General features: G+C 54.0%; 1 protein-coding gene and 1 pseudogene across 1 annotated transcript in view; one reads left to right on the top strand and one right to left on the bottom strand.

Moving 5' to 3' along the window:
• Positions 1 to 16,146, bottom strand: part of LOC146420171 (uncharacterized) — a 482,891-nt gene that overhangs the window by 387,923 nt on the left and 78,822 nt on the right. The window lies entirely within an intron of this gene.
• On the top strand, positions 964 to 5,387 carry LOC146420178 (serine/threonine-protein kinase pim-1-like; annotated as a pseudogene).

The following is a 16,146-nucleotide window of genomic DNA, read 5'->3' as shown; positions in this document are numbered from 1 at the left end:
GGGGGACTCCCAGCGCCACCAGGGCCACCAGTAGGGCCCCAGCTGCCCCCACACGCTCTTCCCGTGCCCAGCGCCGGTTTTGCAGGTGCGCAGAGCCCCAGAGCAGCCCAAAGCGCTCTGCCCTGGGGGGTCCCCGAAGCGGCCCCGCCCCGCGCGGCACTGGCAGCACCAGTCCGGAGCAGTGCGCAGCGCGGGCGGGCGGCATCAGCCGTGCCGGGCAGGGCCGGGCAATGCCCACGGGGCTCCCCCCGCACTCGGCCCCCGCTTGCCGGGACAGCAAGGGGGGCCCGGCCTGGGCGCCCCCCACCTCCCCCCTCCCCAAATTCCGCTCCCGGGGGCGCTGGGGGCGAGGGGGGTGCAGGTGGGGTCCAGAGGTGCCGGAGCCACGTGTCCCCCCCGCTGCCAGCGCCACCCCCGAAGCATCAGGGGTATCCCAAAACGTCCTCACAGCTGCCGGATACCCCGCAAGCCCCTAAGGAGTGGGGTCCCCCGGCTTCATCATCTCCAACCTTCGGCCGCCTCATCCCGGCCCCATCCCATCCCATCCCATCCCATCCCATCCCATCCCATCCCATCCCATCCTATCCCATCCCATCCCATCCCATCCCATTTCTCCCTGCAGTCGCCACCAGGACCCCCGAAAAACTGACGTCTAGATTACTCTCCAATGTCCCCCCAAGAAGCATTTGCGACTCACAGTTGGAGTCCTGCGAGATCCAAACATCCGCCCCCTTCCCCCCACCCCCCCCAACGTACTTAAAAATAACCAACCCTCCCAGGATCAACCAAAGTTATCTGGGTCTGGAATCTGGTGTCCTACAAGGTCCAAAACTCCCAACCTCCCAAAAAAGAACCCCAGGCACCGCCCAAGATATTTGGGCCGAGCTCCCCCTGCCCGCTCACCTGCGGGATGCCCCGAGAAGGGCGATGCTCCTGGGCCGAGGGTTGCGAACAGAAAGAGCGATGGACGTACGTGGTGACTGCTTCTTCTGCTCCTTCTGCTCCTTCTGCTTCTCTTTCTGCTCCTCTGGCCCTCCTCTTCCTCCCGCTCCCCCTCCCCCATCCCTCCTCCCCACCCGCTCTTCCTCCTCCTCTGTCTCTCCTCCTCCTCTCCTGCCCACTCGTCCTCTTCCTGTTACTTCTGACTCCCATCCCAGCTTTGTCTCACATCACCCTTGGTCCATCCCGTGCTCAGCAGAGCATCCTGTGCTCTGTCAGCACTCTCTGTTCCTTCTGGAAGGGTTTGGGATTTATGCCAGGCACGGACACTGAACCTCACCCTAAACTGCCCCAGTGCCATTGCTGTCCCCTGGGCGCTGGGCAGCTGCTGTCCCAGGGGAAGCAGGGACACAAACGGAGCCAAGTGCAGCCCAGCTGCCCGCCCTGATCCAGACGAGCCCCAGGGACAAGGTCCTGCAGAGCCACACGGAGCCCTCGGCTCCTGGCTGGCAACGGCTTGTGTTGTGGCTGCCCCAGCGGCCAGAGCGAGTCCTGGAGCTCCCCAGCTCCTGCAGCAGGACCCAGGTTCCACCTGCTCTGCCAGGCCCTGGCCAGGGGCCAGCAGATCCACTGACCTTGAGCTGACATTTGTAAAGCTGCAGCGGGCAGAGTTCTGTGGTGCAGGAGACCCAGCATGGGAAGAGGAGACCTACAAGGACCTGCAGGAGAAACACCCTGAGCCTCAAATGCTGCTGTGCTCTAAATTTCTGCTGGAGAAAGTTCTTCCTCTCCGGCAAGAGATCCTGGGATGAGGCAAAAGCAAAGTTTGTGGCTGGTGAGAAATTTCCCATGCAGAGAGAGCAGAGGAGCTGCAGGTGGAGGCTGGGAGCCTGGGAGGAGGGAGGGGTGAGCAAGGTGGTTTTTTTGGGTTTGTTTTAGTTCTCCTTCTCATACTGTGATTTGCTTGGAATTCAATTCCCTTAATTTCCCTAACTTGTGTCTGTTGGGCCTGTGACAGTGACCAGTGAGTGACTTCTCCCTGGCCTTAACCCAGCCCACGAGCCCTTCCTCCTGAGTTCTGTGTCCTGCACCTGAGCAAACAGGACTGTGGAGAAGATTCCTGGAAAACTGAAACAACTTTCAAGAAGTGAAATGAAAATGTAAAGAAACAATCCACGATGTTTTCCTCTATTTATTTCTATGCTCCCCTTTTCCATGTTGCACTACTTCTCCATGCCACTAATTGCAATAGGATCTCACCTCGAAGATCTATGGCTTAGCAAGTTTTAGACTCTCTGAAATACTATGAGTTAAACATAGTTTGTCTTCCCCCGTTTTTCTTGGCAAGCAATGCTGGAGACATAAGTGCACTGCTTGGGTTGGGAATGAATTCTAGAGACAGGGAATGTGCCCCGGTAATGTTTGACCCTCAGCAGGGACAATGCACAACAGCAGCCAAGGGGATTGCTGTGCCACTGTGCAGCAGTCAAGGCTCTGGATGTGGGCTGAACACGGCAAAGTTCCCGTGTTTGGACAGACTCAGGGGCTGCCCCCGGGGGCGCGCGGGGCTCGGCCGTGGGGCGCGCGGGGGCGAGCGGGGAACGGACAAACGGCCACTCGGACAAACGGCCACTCGGACAAACGGCCCCGGAGCTTCAGTTGCAGCGGCGACAGCGGCGGCAGTGGCGACAGCGGCGGCAGCGGCGACAGCGGAGACAGAGGAAGCTCTTCGACCCACTCCGTCCCTTTCTCCGTCTCCTCCTCTCGCTCTCCCCCTTTCTCTCAGCCTCTCCCGCTGTCCCTTTCCCTGTGTCCCCTCCTTTCCCGGTGCCCCTCTCCCCCTGCCATCTCGGGCCATGCCCCAGGCTCGCCCCCAGCCCCGGCCGGGGCTGCCCCCTCCCCGCGCCTGGGCGTCCCGCCGCGCTCTCACCTCCGCCCGGCTCTCGCCATCGTGGCTGTGGCGCTGCTGGGCGGGCATCAGTGGCTGGGTCTGGGGCAGCATCGCCACCCTTTGGCTCCGCCTGTCCCGAGCCTGGCCCCGGCCCCGACGCAGGGTGCAGTCCAGACCCCGACCACGGCCCCGGCCTCGACCCTGGCCCCTGCTTCGGCCCCAACCCCGACCCCAGCCCCAGCACCGGCCCCGACCCCAGCTCCGGCCCCGACCCCAGCTCCGGCCCCGTTACCGGCTCCTCCCGGGGCCCGCGGAGGACACACACGGCGCGGCCGCTCCCGCCGCCTCCCCTGCGCCTTCCCCGGCCCGAGCTCCGCCGCTCGGCAGTCCGGCCGCCGGCCCCGAGCCGCCCGTGCCCCGTTCAGAGGGGGATGCCCGGCCCGGGGCGGTGCACAGGCGGTCGGAGGCCGTGTCTGGCCCCGGGCCGAGCGCTGACGGCCGCGTGTCGCCCGCAGGGAAGGCGCAGGAGGCCCTGCAGGAGCGGTACCGGCTGGGTGAGCTGCTGGGGAAAGGCGGATTCGGCAGCGTGTACGCGGGGACGCGGCTGGCGGACGGCGCCCCGGTGAGTGGCAGGGCTGGCGGCGGGCGGAGGAGGAGGAGGAGGGCGGAGGAGGGTGGGGCTCAGCAGGGCGGGCGGCGAGCTGAGCCCGCTGCTCTCTGTTTCTCTCAGGTTGCCATCAAATGTGTGTCCCGGAACCGCATCCATTATTGGGGCGAGTTGGTGAGTGAGCGGGGCCAGCGGCAGAGCCCGGGCCGTGCCGGGAGGGGATAAGCCGGGGCCCGGCAGGGTGGGAGCCGCCAGGATGTCTCGAGGGAGTTAGAGCGGGCGTGGGGTGAGCGGGGGACGCAGAGCATCCCGGGCTGGCTGAGGGGTCCCAGAGCCCTGGCATGGCCTCAGCCCTGCTGATGACCTCGTGGTCCTCCCGCAGCCCAATGGCACCCGTGTGCCCCTGGAGATCGTGCTGCTGGACAAGGTGTCCACTGGGTTCCACGGTGTCGTCCAGCTCCTGGAATGGTTTGAGCTCCCTACCAGCTTCTTGTTGGTGATGGAGCGTCCGGAGCGCTGTCAGAACCTGCGTGATTTCATCCTGGCTCGCGGGTTCCTGCCGGAGGAGGAGGCTCGGCGGCTGTTCTGCCAGGTGCTGGAGGCAGTGCGGCACTGCACCAGCTGCGGGGTCCTCCATCGAGACATCAAACCTCGCAACATCATCATTGACCTGTGCACTGGACAGCTGAAACTGATCGACTTTGGCGTTGGCACCTTCCTCCAGGCACAGTCTACACGAAATTTGCAGGTGAGCCATCCCAGGGGTTGCTCCTGGGCACCTCATTGCCCAGCCTGGGTGTAGCACCAGGGATTCCCCCATGTGCTGCAGGTCATAGGATTGCTTCTTCAGCCAAGTTGCTTTTGGGTGGGAGGACCAGCTCCTGGCCCTGCCAAAAGCCTTCAGCATCCACTCTGTCCTGGGCTGGGGCTGGGGCAGGGGCAGCCAGCCTGACAAAAACCCCCATGGGGTAGCAGTGAGGGGGGTCAGACCCTGTGCCCTGGCTGGTTTGGTGTGCAGGCGAGGAAGGACTTAGACTGCTCCACTCCCCTTGTTTGCCTTGGCTTAGTAATGTTTTATGGGGGCAATGCAGGCAGGGAGGAGAGTGGTTTTTCCCCACCACTGGGTGGGTTTTTCATTTGCATGTCATGATTGGGCATTCTTAGGGCTTCTGCTGCCCTCTTCCAGCCCCAGTGGCTTCGTTTCCAACCCCAAGTTTGTACACAAGTCACAGGTGCTGGCGAGAGGGCAGCAGGTCACCCCGTGTGCCACTGGTGCAGCCCCTGCATGCCCAGGGATGCTGGGGTGAGGCTCTGGGAGCAGCAGCATCCCCTGATGAACTCCATCTGTATTCCATAGGAACCCTGTCCTACAGCCCACCAGAATGGACCCAGCTCAGATGCTACACCGGCGAGGCAGCAACAGTCTGGTCCCTGGGTATCCTGCTGTACCAGATGGTCTGCGGGAAGCACCCATTCAGGAGGGGCCGGGAGATCATCTGGGGGCAGATCTTGTTCCCACGACGGCTCTCTCAAGGTAAATCCTATTCTCTATGGCATAGGGGGAATACCAGTGTTGGGAGAGAGCAGCAGGCTCATGAGCATCCTGCTCTGGCAGCTGCTGAGGAGGTGGCACATGTCCTGCTCTCCTGCTCTCCTCCAAAACAGAGAATCCCTGGGGAAGTTTAGGCTGAGCTCTGAGCACACCCAGCATGGCCTGGGCACGGGAATGGGGAGGGAAAAGTGGACAGGAGCCTTCTCCAACTGATTGGCAGTTTCTGGTTTCTCTCCTCAGAGTGCCAAGATGTTATTAAGAGATGTTTGTCCATGCAACCCTTGGACAGGCCATCGTTGGAAGAACTCTTCAACGATCCGTGGATGCAGGGTGTTCATCTGCCCTAGAAGATGGGAGAGATCCATGTGCACAGTTTGATCCAGGGGCCTGGCAGGTAACAGCTCCACACATTTCTTGGTAATTAGAAGCAAAGCAAACCAGATGTTTTTTGACCAGCTTGTAGCTCTGAGCAGGGATCATCAGAAGGGAGCTCACAGCTCTTGTGCTGGAGCTGAGCTGGAGATGTGCTCTGGCAAGCACTGGTGGCCACCATCCACCCTGGTTTTGCTTGTCCTGGTTCATTGTTGTCTGGGGCCCTGGGCAGAACACTGACAGCCTGGTGTGGCCCCCAGGGAAGGAGCAGGAGCCCCTGGAGAAGCTGGACCAGATGGGCTGCTGCTGAAGACGCCAAGGACAACTTCAAGGATTAGCACTTCTTCCTCAACCTGGCCATGTGCAAGCTGATTAGCTTCGATTCTGGCGCCTTCTGCAAAGACACACTCCAGACCTAATGTGCAGGTGAGTCCCCAGCCAGGGGATGCTCTGGGCATTGCACAGCCTGGCTGGGCACCAAAGTTTCCCCTCTTTGCTGGGGTGGATGCAAAGAATTCTTCAGTTGTCTGCCAAGCTGCTCTTTGGCTCTGGGCATCTGCTGAGGAGGTGGATCTGCCATGGCTGGCTGGAGGCTGGGCACATGTCCTGCCCTCCTGCTCTCCTCCCAGAGGCAGCAATGATGGGGAGGTTTGGGCACAGCTCTGAGCTCAGCCAGCATGGCCTGGGCACTGCAGGCAGTTGGGACAAGGGGGACAGGAGCCTTCAGCTGATGGGCAGTTTCTGGTTTCTCTCCTTCCAGCCAAGCTCTGCAGATGCTGAGGCTGCTCTGGGCTCTGCCAGGGCTCTGCTGGGGCTCAGCCCTGGGCATGGCTGGGTCTGCTCTGCCCTCCCATTGCTCTGACAGCTCTGCATCAGACGAGCCTGTTCTGAGCACACCGACAGAGCTTTGTGCTTGTGCAGGTGAGTGAGACTCTCCTGCAGGCCCAGAGATTGCAGTGAGGGATACACATCCAATTGGCAAGAACCCAAACACTCCACAGTCCCAGCAGAATGCCTGTATTCACAGGGTGAGAAGGAAGGGCATCTTCTTAATGAGATGGGGATCAGCAGAATTTAGATTCCCAGTCCTGCCTGGAGCTGGCAGGGCACAAAGCAATTTCTTATTGCTTCAACCAGAATTTAAAATAACAATATTAGAAACAAACCCCAAAATCTATTAAAAAAGGCTGCTGAGGGTCAGTAAGATAGATCCATGCTATCAGCACACTGACAAAGTAAATAACTGAGTTCTCTTTACAAAAGATCAGTTACTTCTTAATCCAAAGTTACAGAAGATTTTACACTACACACTTGAGATTGTTTTTATCTTTCACATTTCATCTAGTTTTTTTTTTTTCTTTTCCCCTTTTTTTTTCTAAAACAGAAAACATGTGCTAAGAAAGAAATGCCCTTTGCTCCTGGTTCTCGTGTGAAGCAGCTCCCTTCCCTCTGGCCCCGGGGCTTGGGGCACTGTCAGCACCTGCTGCTTCAGCCACTGCTTCTGCTGGCATTGAGAGCAACAACCAGATTGTGGCTGATCCCGAGGGAGCAGCAGCAGGGCCTGGAGCTGATCCCTGAGTCTGGGGCAGGGCTGGACAAATGACCCCACAGCAGCAGCCGCAGCAGCAGGAAATGGAGGTGACTTTGAGCACAGCCCCTGCCACTCTTGCCTCCTGTTTGCAGTGGTGTCACAGCAGCCTGAGGCACCTGGGAGCCCTCAGTGCCAGCAGGGACTTGAGATGGCAGGCCCTGGGCTCCTGGAGGTTGTGCAAGGAACGGAGCTGGGCACTCCCTGTCCATATGGAGCTTGCAGATGGAAAAGGCTGCTGTGCCCAGGCAGCTCCAAGGGCAGAGAAATGAGGCTCTCGAGCACTTGATCTGGGCCAGTTCCACAGTCCTGGGCAGCAGCCAGCGAGCAGAGGGGGAACAGAGGGCACAGCAAGAGGGACAAAAGCAGTCAAGTGCAGAGACTGGAGAGAGCCACACCTGGCAGAAGGAACAGCTGCTTCCTTGCACTCTTGAAGAAAGCTCTTGGCTCTTTCAGAGCACTGAAAGGTGTGAAGGGCAGAGAGGAGGCAACACCAAACAATGCTCCTGTTTTCACACCCTCCCCTCTCAGTGTCCAGAAGGAATTGGATGAACTGTATTCTTCTCTCTGAGTCATCTCCTTCAGCATGAGCAGCTTAGCACCAGGAGCTAAAGGAGCTGAAGCCTTAGGCCTCAAGAGCTGACCAAGAGGGAACTTTCTGAGCAAACTAATGCTGCTAACGTGGACCTAGCTGAATGGAGCTGATAGAATACTGGAATTATAGAATCCTTTCTGTTGGAAAAGACCTCTGAGCTCATCAAGCCCAGCCGTTCACCCAGCACTGTCAGCCCAGCACTAAACCACATCCCTGAAGTGCCAAGGCCTGAACAAGAGGCCTGACTGAGGCCTGAACAACAGGCCCTGAGCCAAAGGTGACCTCTCCATGAACCTTCCAACCAAAGGTTATCTTTGTATCCACTCATTAACAAAATATGCATGATCATTAGTATTGTGATAGATGTATCCACTCATTAGTGAATCATGTATTGACTTTTCTGTATTTAGAAGCTAAACAAGGCCATGAAATCCAACATCTGGCCTGTTTGGGGCTGTATGGTCAAAGTCAGCTCCCTTGGTTCCTCCTTGAGCCCTGGCCAGGCTTTGGGAGAAACCAAACAGCAGAATGAATCCAGCTGTTCCTGCACTGGAAGTGCTGTCAGTTTGTTTGTTCAGCACTCTCCAAGCTGGGCACTCTCCCAGCGAGGTTGGAGCCTCACCTGTGGCTGGACACAGCTGCAGGAATTCCCAGTGTCCAGAGTGGCTCTGCAGTCCTTGGCTGTGACAGCTTCCCCAGCTGATGTGTGGGGCTGGGTGATGGTAAAGTCTGAGGGTAACTGGTGATGGATCTTTCTAAATCATTACAGGCAATCTTTGGTAGGAATGATTAGGTGCATTGCTGAGCTTCTCCTGTTGTGATTCTTTGCTGCTCTGAACTATAGGAAATTGCACTGATTCCTTCAGTTGGTGTCTGTGTCTTTGGTGCTGGCCCTGCCCACTGGCAAAACAAAATTGGCATAGTCTGTCCAGATCACAGCAAAATGTCATTTTTTATATGTAAAAGTAAGGAATCAGTCCTGTCTGAAATTTCTGGATGGGAAGACCTTCCCTATAGTTCTCTGGGTCTGGAGTGGGCTGAGGTCAGAGCACTGTGTGAGCAATGGGGAAGTTGGTTAAAAGCAGCTGAACCAGTGGATGTCTTAAAATGCATCCAAAAATTGCGTTTTGAAAAAGGAAAAGAACTTGTGGATTTGGGAAGACATACATGGATTTTGTTAACAGGATATTGTAAAAAGCACCAACGAAAGGAACCATTGGTGGAATGCTCCCACATGGAGTGACAGAAGGAGTTTTTAATCTTGAGCTCAGATTCATCTACGCAAGTGAAATAATAATAATATAATGAAAACCTCTATAGATATATATTATAATAAAAACTTCATATATAATGAAAACATTTCTTATATAAATATAAGTACTAATATAAATGTCACAAAATAATTAAATATATCTATATAATGCTCACATTTGTTAGCTTTGGCTGCTCAGGAATGTACCTCTAAATACCTTACAAAATATGACTAGCCAGGACCTGAATTCAGTGGTAAACATTGTGAGATTGTTTACAATAAATACAGGAGGAAGGGATGAAATTGGCAATTTTTATAGGGTTTGGTGATACTGTGATGTGGAATGCTTTGTCTGTTACTGTGAAAAATAAAGCAATTAAGGCTGCTGGGTTTTTCATATACCAGACTGTCCACAAGCTGCAGGACTGGTTGAACAGATAAAGGGGTTGTTAAAAGAGCAGTTGAAAAATTAAGGAGATGGGAACCTGTCCTGATGGAGAACCCCTTAGAGGTCCACTCCAGAAGCTGCAGGGCTGGATCTTTATGCATTAGATTTAATGAGGATAAATCAGAAGCAAATGAGAGTTATCAATACCAGAACAGGAATTCAGATTCCTCCAGGACACTCTGGTTTCATAACTGCTCACTGCAGCTTGGCCTGTAAAAGTGTTCATGTCATGGGAGGAGAAATTGATGCAGATTATCAAGGAGAAATTGAATTCTGTTAAACAATAGGGAACAAAATTGAATTATTCAACCCCATGACAGGGTAGTATGATTATTGACATTGTAGTTTTAAAGACATTTGGGAAAAAAAAAAAAATCCACCTCAAATCACCACTGTCTGTGGAGATAAAGGGTTTGGATCCAGCAGTCCTAATAATGGAGCCAAGGTGTGGGTCCAGAGGCCAAATGGCCCTTCTGAGCCAGCTGAAGGAACAGCTCTGGGGAAATTAAATTAAAACACTGTTTTAATCCTGAAACCTGGGCAGGAACAATGGGAATATGTCCCTGCAGCCAAGTGTTCTATGGGAGAACAAGTAGATGTTATAGGATGTTGTTTTACAGATCCTGCCAGACCAAATCTCCCTGTTTGCCCCAACGTTCCCTTTGGAAAATGCTCTGATCCACAGGGCTCCATGTGAAGGCTGATGTGACCCTGAGTGCCTTCCACAGGAATTCCAGCCAGGAGCCTGGAGCACCTCAAGGACTGGGAGCTGGCAGCTCTGCAGCCGAAGGGGAAAGGACCCCACCAAGCCTTGTTACCCACAGACACCGCAGTGAAGCTGAACAGCAAAGGACCTTGGGGCATTATTGTGGAATTGAAAAGGAGCCAGCTCCATGGACAATGGAATTATTGTTCCTAACCTGAATGAGACTGAGGAAAAAGTCACTTGTCACTAAAGAACTACTTATGCCTATAAGATGTATCTTGATAGTCAACCAGAATCTTTGTTTGCCAGAAACACCTCTGGAGTTTCACCAAGGGATTAGTCATAAGAATTCATATGAAAATGTAAAGATCAAGGTAGCTAAAATACTCAGTGTAACTTATTGCTGGATTTGTTCTCAATCAATGTTGGGAGGAATGGGATTCCCTTGAAGGGCCCATCCTGTGGGGTGGCAGAACTCTCTCAATGGGCTCTGACTTGTAACGGAGACAGTGAAGGGACAGTTAGAGAAAACTATACTGTGGAACAAAAGAATACAGTGATCAGTTTTACAGGATTCAGTAAGATTTCCCTTCAGGAGAAACCTACCCTGTTATAGTTAGAGGCCAAAATATGAAAGGATTTATATGGTTTAGCATTACTGAAAAAGTCAATAGAGCTTGGGGTGCTGGAGCTGCTCAGGGTCAGTGTTACCCCACTCTCAGCTGCAGTGCCACCCTTTTGGGTACTTTGGCAACAACCACAGGGAAGAGCTGGGGCCAAGAGAAGATTTTGCACCCAAAGAGTGCCTTTGATTTCAGAAAGCCAAAGATTCTGGTTCACCCTGTGCCCTTTGTGTGCTGCCTCATCCTATGAAGTTTATATTAAGGAGCTAAATTGATTATTAGAAGAAGTAGCAAATGATGCTATTAAAATATTGAATAGCACATCCTATGAGCTCCAACAAACACCAATGGGAGCTCTACAGAACCACATGGCCTTGGATTATCTGCCTTCTGTCCAGGGAGGAATCTCTGCTATTCTAGGACAGGAATGTGGCACTTGTATCAGTGATGGGTTTGGAGTCCAACAGTCAGGAATGACCTCAGTAGAAAGAACAGTAGAAGAGTGGCAGAAAGAAAAAAATTCTCCCTGGTGGGATTGGCTTCATGGCTGCCAAATTGGAGGCTGCTGTGAAATGCATTTGTGGCAGTGACTGTAATCATTGCAGTGTGTGCACTTGGTGTGTTATGATTCCATGGTAGAGTTGTTGTAACAGTTTTTCCTGGAAAATAGAGAATTCAGATTTGTCTAAAAAGAGAGAGAGTCTCAAGAAAAAAGGAAGACTTGATAGATAGCATAGAGAATAGCAACTAATGAGGCATGTTTTAAAAGGATTGCCAATTATAGGTCTGAGTAATGAACCTAAAGAGCATTTAATTGGAGAGCGAGAGGCTATGCCTTTATGCCTAATACCTAAATGTAAAGTTATATTATCGAAAGAATTGTTATGAAGGTTGTAGTTTATCTGTGGGTCAAAGGACTTATTGAACTACCAAGGCCTGAAGAACAGGCCCTGAGCCAAAGGTGATCTCTAGATGAACCTTACAACCAAAGTTTATATTTGTATCTGCTAATTAACAAAATAATATTACCAAAATGATCTTTTTAGCTGTTCATTGTGAAACCTGGTTTTACCTTTCAGTATTTAGAAACCAGACAAGGCCAAATCTGGCTTTCTTTGGGGGTGTATGGTCAAAGTCAGCTCCCTTGGTTCCTCCTTGAGCCCTGGCCAGGCTTTGGGAGAAACCAAACAGCAGAATGAATCCAGCTGTTCCTGCACTGGAAGTGCTGTCAGTTTGTTTGTTCAGCACTCTCCAAGCTGGGCCCTCTCACAGTGAGGTTGGAGCCTCACCTGTGGCTGGACACAGCTGCAGGAATTCCCAGTGTCCAGAGTGGCTCTGCAGCCCTCGGCTGTGACAGCTTCCCCAGCTGATGTGTGGGGCTGGGTGATGGTAAAGTCTGAGGGTAACTGGTAATGGATATTTCTAAATCATTACAGGCAATCTTTGGTAGGAATGATTAGGTGCCTTGCTGAGCTTCTCCTTTTGAAATTCTTTGCAAATGATTTTGTACATTGCTGAACTTATCCTTTTGTCATTCTTTGCACTTTTGCATTATATAAATTACACTGTTCCTTCAGTTGGTGTCTGTGTCTTTGGTGCTGACCCTGACCACCAGCAAAACAGGATCCCCTCCTACCTAAGTGTTCCCTGGGAAGACAAAAAACATCACTCCAAATGTCCCCCCTTGCTCCTTTCCCCCCCACTTTATACACTGAGCGTGATGTCCTGTGGTCTGGGATATCCCCAGGGTCAGTTGGGTCACCTGTCCCCCTGTGTCCCCTCCCAACCTCCCCCACACCCCCAGCCCCTCCCCAGCGTGGCCAGACGAGGGGCAGGAAAGGCCTTGGCTCTGTGCAAGCTCAGTGAGAACAAAACCATCTGTGTGTGATCAACCTTGTGCTCAGCACAGCCCCAAAGCACAGCCCCAAGGAAGCCCTGGGAAGGAAATTCCCTCTGCCCCACCCAAAGCAGCACCCCATGGCCATCCAGCATCACCACGGCTCCACAGGCTCCTTTCTGACCGTGACAATCCCCATCCCAGCAGGGCAAAGGTTGTTTGCAATGGACCCAACCTCAGCAAAGTGTCTCTTGCAGGTTGTCCTGGCATTGGAGAGTAGGAAGGGGGGCTCTGTGCTGGTTGCCATGGCAACCTCTGGACCAATGATGCCCTATGGTGGTTGCCATGGCACCCAAGCCCAGTAGTGTCTCAGTGCAAGTGTCCCTGGCATCAGTCCCTCCAAGGGGTTTCCATGGCAACTGCCATGACAGGTGACCCAGGTGTGGTGTCCCAGTGATGGTTGCCATGGAAACAGTCCCCAGCACTGACCCTTTCTGTCAGGCTGACCTGGCCTTTGGCCCTGGCACTGGGCTTTGCTGCTGGTTCCGCGGCGCCTGCCCAGCCAGCGCGGCACAGGGCAGGTGGCCATGGCACAAACCCCAGCCATGGATCCCCTGTGCCTCTGGGCAGTGACACCAGCCCTGAGCAATGGGCTGCTGCCGTGGGGTCAGTGAAGTGGCCATGGCAACAGCCCCTTGCAGTGGCCCAGTGCAGGTTGGCATGAGAATCCAGCATCACAGCTGGCCCAGGGCAGGGCTGCAGTGCCCTTCCCAGCAGCCTGTCTGCACACAAGCACTTCCAGGGCTCTCTGCATTTCCCTTCCCTTCACTCTTGGCTCACTCACACACCTCTCAACAATCCCCTTGGTGCTTTGAGCTGCAAGGAGTTCAAAGCTTGTCTGCCCTTCAGCAGTTGCTCTAATTCTGCCTTCTCTGAACCCTGGATTTGTGTTTATTGTAGAACTTCCTGTGTGTCTAAAATTATCCTTGCATGGTTCTGCCTTGGGGAAGGGGAACCTCCTTGGTGGCAGCTTGGGCTTGGCACACACTTAAGGAGGGTGTCTGATTTCAGTGGGGAAACTCAGGAGCTTCAAGAAATAAAAGAAGAAACCCCTCTTTGCCTGAGTGCAGCCAGTTGTGCAAGCAAAGCAGGTTCCAGGTGAATGAGGAGAGACAGGATGAGGTTGGGCTTTGAGGACCAGGGTTGTCCACACCCACGTCAAGGCACAGCTTCTCTGACCAAGCCAGACCTCCTTCGGTAAGACCCTGGATCAATATCAGTCACAGAATGCTGCAATCTTCTCTAAAGGGACAAATACACCCTTTAAAATAGGAATGCCGATTTATTAGAAGCTCTTTGAAATATTTCTCCATAATGATAAAATAACTTCCTAATGAACAGCATAATACCAGAGGGAAATCAAGGCAGAGCCATGGTTTGTTAGGAGTCTGGATCAGCCCAAGGCTTTGTGTGCCAAGGCAGAGCCAGGCAGGACGCAGAGCTGTCAGCAAAGGAAGGGCCAGCGAGGTGGGGCAGCCGGGGGATGATGACAGCCTGCAGGGACAGAGGCACAGGGCATGGACAGTGTAGGACAGCCTGGGCTGGAGAGGGCAGAGGGATGTGCAGAAGCTGCAAGGCCCTGACAGAGCCAACTTGTGCAGCACTTTGGCCATGGCTGCTGTCCCTGGCCCTGAGGCCAGCAGGACACAAGTGACCCTTGCAGCCCTGGGGCCTCATGGCCTCCTTGTCCCTGCCCAGCAGCCTGGCAGGGGCCGCCCCATGGTCCTGCCCTTGGCATTGCACATCCCCACATCCCAGTGCCCTGGGAAGAGCCCTGAGCAATGAGGGAGGGACAGGATCTGCCTTGCCAGGGGCTGGTGCTCAGGGCTTGGCCCTTTGGATTCATGAAACATATCCAGGTTTGCTCAGTATCAGAGACACCTTTGCCTTGTTTGTCCTCACCTGCCATCACTGCCTGCAGTGTTCTGCTCTCACTGGAACCTGGGGAGAGTTTCGCAGTTGTGTCTGTTAGAGGAACCCATTTAAACTACAAGGAACTTCAGTGTTTCCATCTCACTTTGACTTCTTGAGAAGTCTTTTGCACTCACTCTGAGGGACTGAGTCTGATGCAAACAGCACCAAAGCCCCACGAGGGTCATTCAAGTCCCTGTGCTGTTGCTGTGCTGCTGAGCTGGGCTGGGCTCCTGGCACAGAGGAGCTCCTGGCAAGCGGCAGCGCTGCAGAGAGACAGCTCTGCCCAGGAGCAGCTCCTGTGCACAGCCCAGCAGGGCTGGGGCACTGCCAGGCCATCTCAGGGACACCAGCAGGGCACACCCAGAGCTCACAGGTGCTCAGCATTGGCAGGGGCTGTGCCATGGCCCAGAGGGGCTGTGTCATAGCCATGGGCACCTCTGGGGCTGTGTCAGAGAGCCACAGAGCAGCTGTGATGTCAGAAAGCAGCTGTGTGACATCACAGAGTGGGTTGTGAGAGGTCACACATTTGGCTATGACATACCAGAGTGTTCTGTGAGCTCATGGACCAGCTATGGCATCAGAGAGGGGACTGTGTGACATCGCAGAGCTCACTGTGACATCACAGTGTGGCTGTATGACATCCCAGGTTGGCTGTGAGGTCACAGAGGGCTGTGACATCATAGACTGGGCTGTGAAATCACTGGTTGGTTGTGTGACATGATAGGGCAGGATGTAATGTCCCATGGTGGTGATGTGACATCATGAAGCAGGCTGTGCCACAGAGTGGGCTGTGACATCACAAAGAGGGCTGTGCGGTTGCAGAGCAGACTCTGCCATCATAGAGGATGGCTCTGTCTGACATCAGAGAGCAGGCTGTGACATCACAGTGTGGCTTTGTAACATCACAGAGTTGTCTGTGACATCAAGGAACAGGCTGTGTGATTTCACAGAGAACGCTGTGACGTTACAGACTGGGTTTTGACATCACAGGGTTGTTGGGTGACATCCCAGAGGGGTTGTGACATCCCAGAGCAAGCTGTGACATCACAGAACGGTGGTGTGACACCCGAGGGCAGGTTGTGTGACATTGCAGCATCAACTGGGACATCATAGAGAGGGCTGTGACATTCCAGAGTGGATGTGTGACATCATAGGAGGTCTGTGGGAGGTCCCTGGGGAGGTCACTCTGCCCTAGCCCCCCCCAAAGTTCCCCCAGACAACTCCAACGCTGCTCGTGCACAGCAGGGTCCCCTGTCCCCCCAGGTCCCCTCCAACCTCCAGTGCCACAGCCTCCCCCACAGGATGTTCCACCAGATCGACCCCCAGAGCCTGACATGGGGACAGTAGGGACAGGCCCTGGGGGGTGGGACAGGGAGACAGGGACCCCCTGGCAGCGTCCCCGTGTCCCCCAGGAGGAGATCCTGGCCCAGGTCTTACAAATGAGGGCTTGAGAGCACTTAAAAAATCCCCAGCAAGGCATCAGCAAAAACCAGATTTAATGTCAAGCGACAGCACAACAAAGTTCCTTGGCAAGAGTCACTCTGCTCCTGACTGGACAGTTCAGGCACACCAGGGGAAAAAAGCAACAACAAAACCAAGCAAATCCAGGCAATCAAACCAGATATTGACTGAGAACTGTCCGTGTGTGTGTGTGTGTGTGTGTGTGTGTGTGTGACAAAAGGACAGTGAGGGCAAGGATAAAAGGAATATGGCCTAAAAGCTTAACAGCCCTCAAACTTAACAGAACTTAACTTCTACCTTA

The sequence above is a fragment of the Lichenostomus cassidix genome, unplaced genomic scaffold, assembly GCF_008360975.1.
Source record: "Lichenostomus cassidix isolate B80296 unplaced genomic scaffold, HeHo_3.0 HiC_scaffold_44, whole genome shotgun sequence".
NCBI lineage: Eukaryota > Metazoa > Chordata > Aves > Passeriformes > Meliphagidae > Lichenostomus > Lichenostomus cassidix.
Note: the sequence above shows the minus strand (reverse complement) of the source record. Positions and strands in the feature narration are given on the sequence as shown.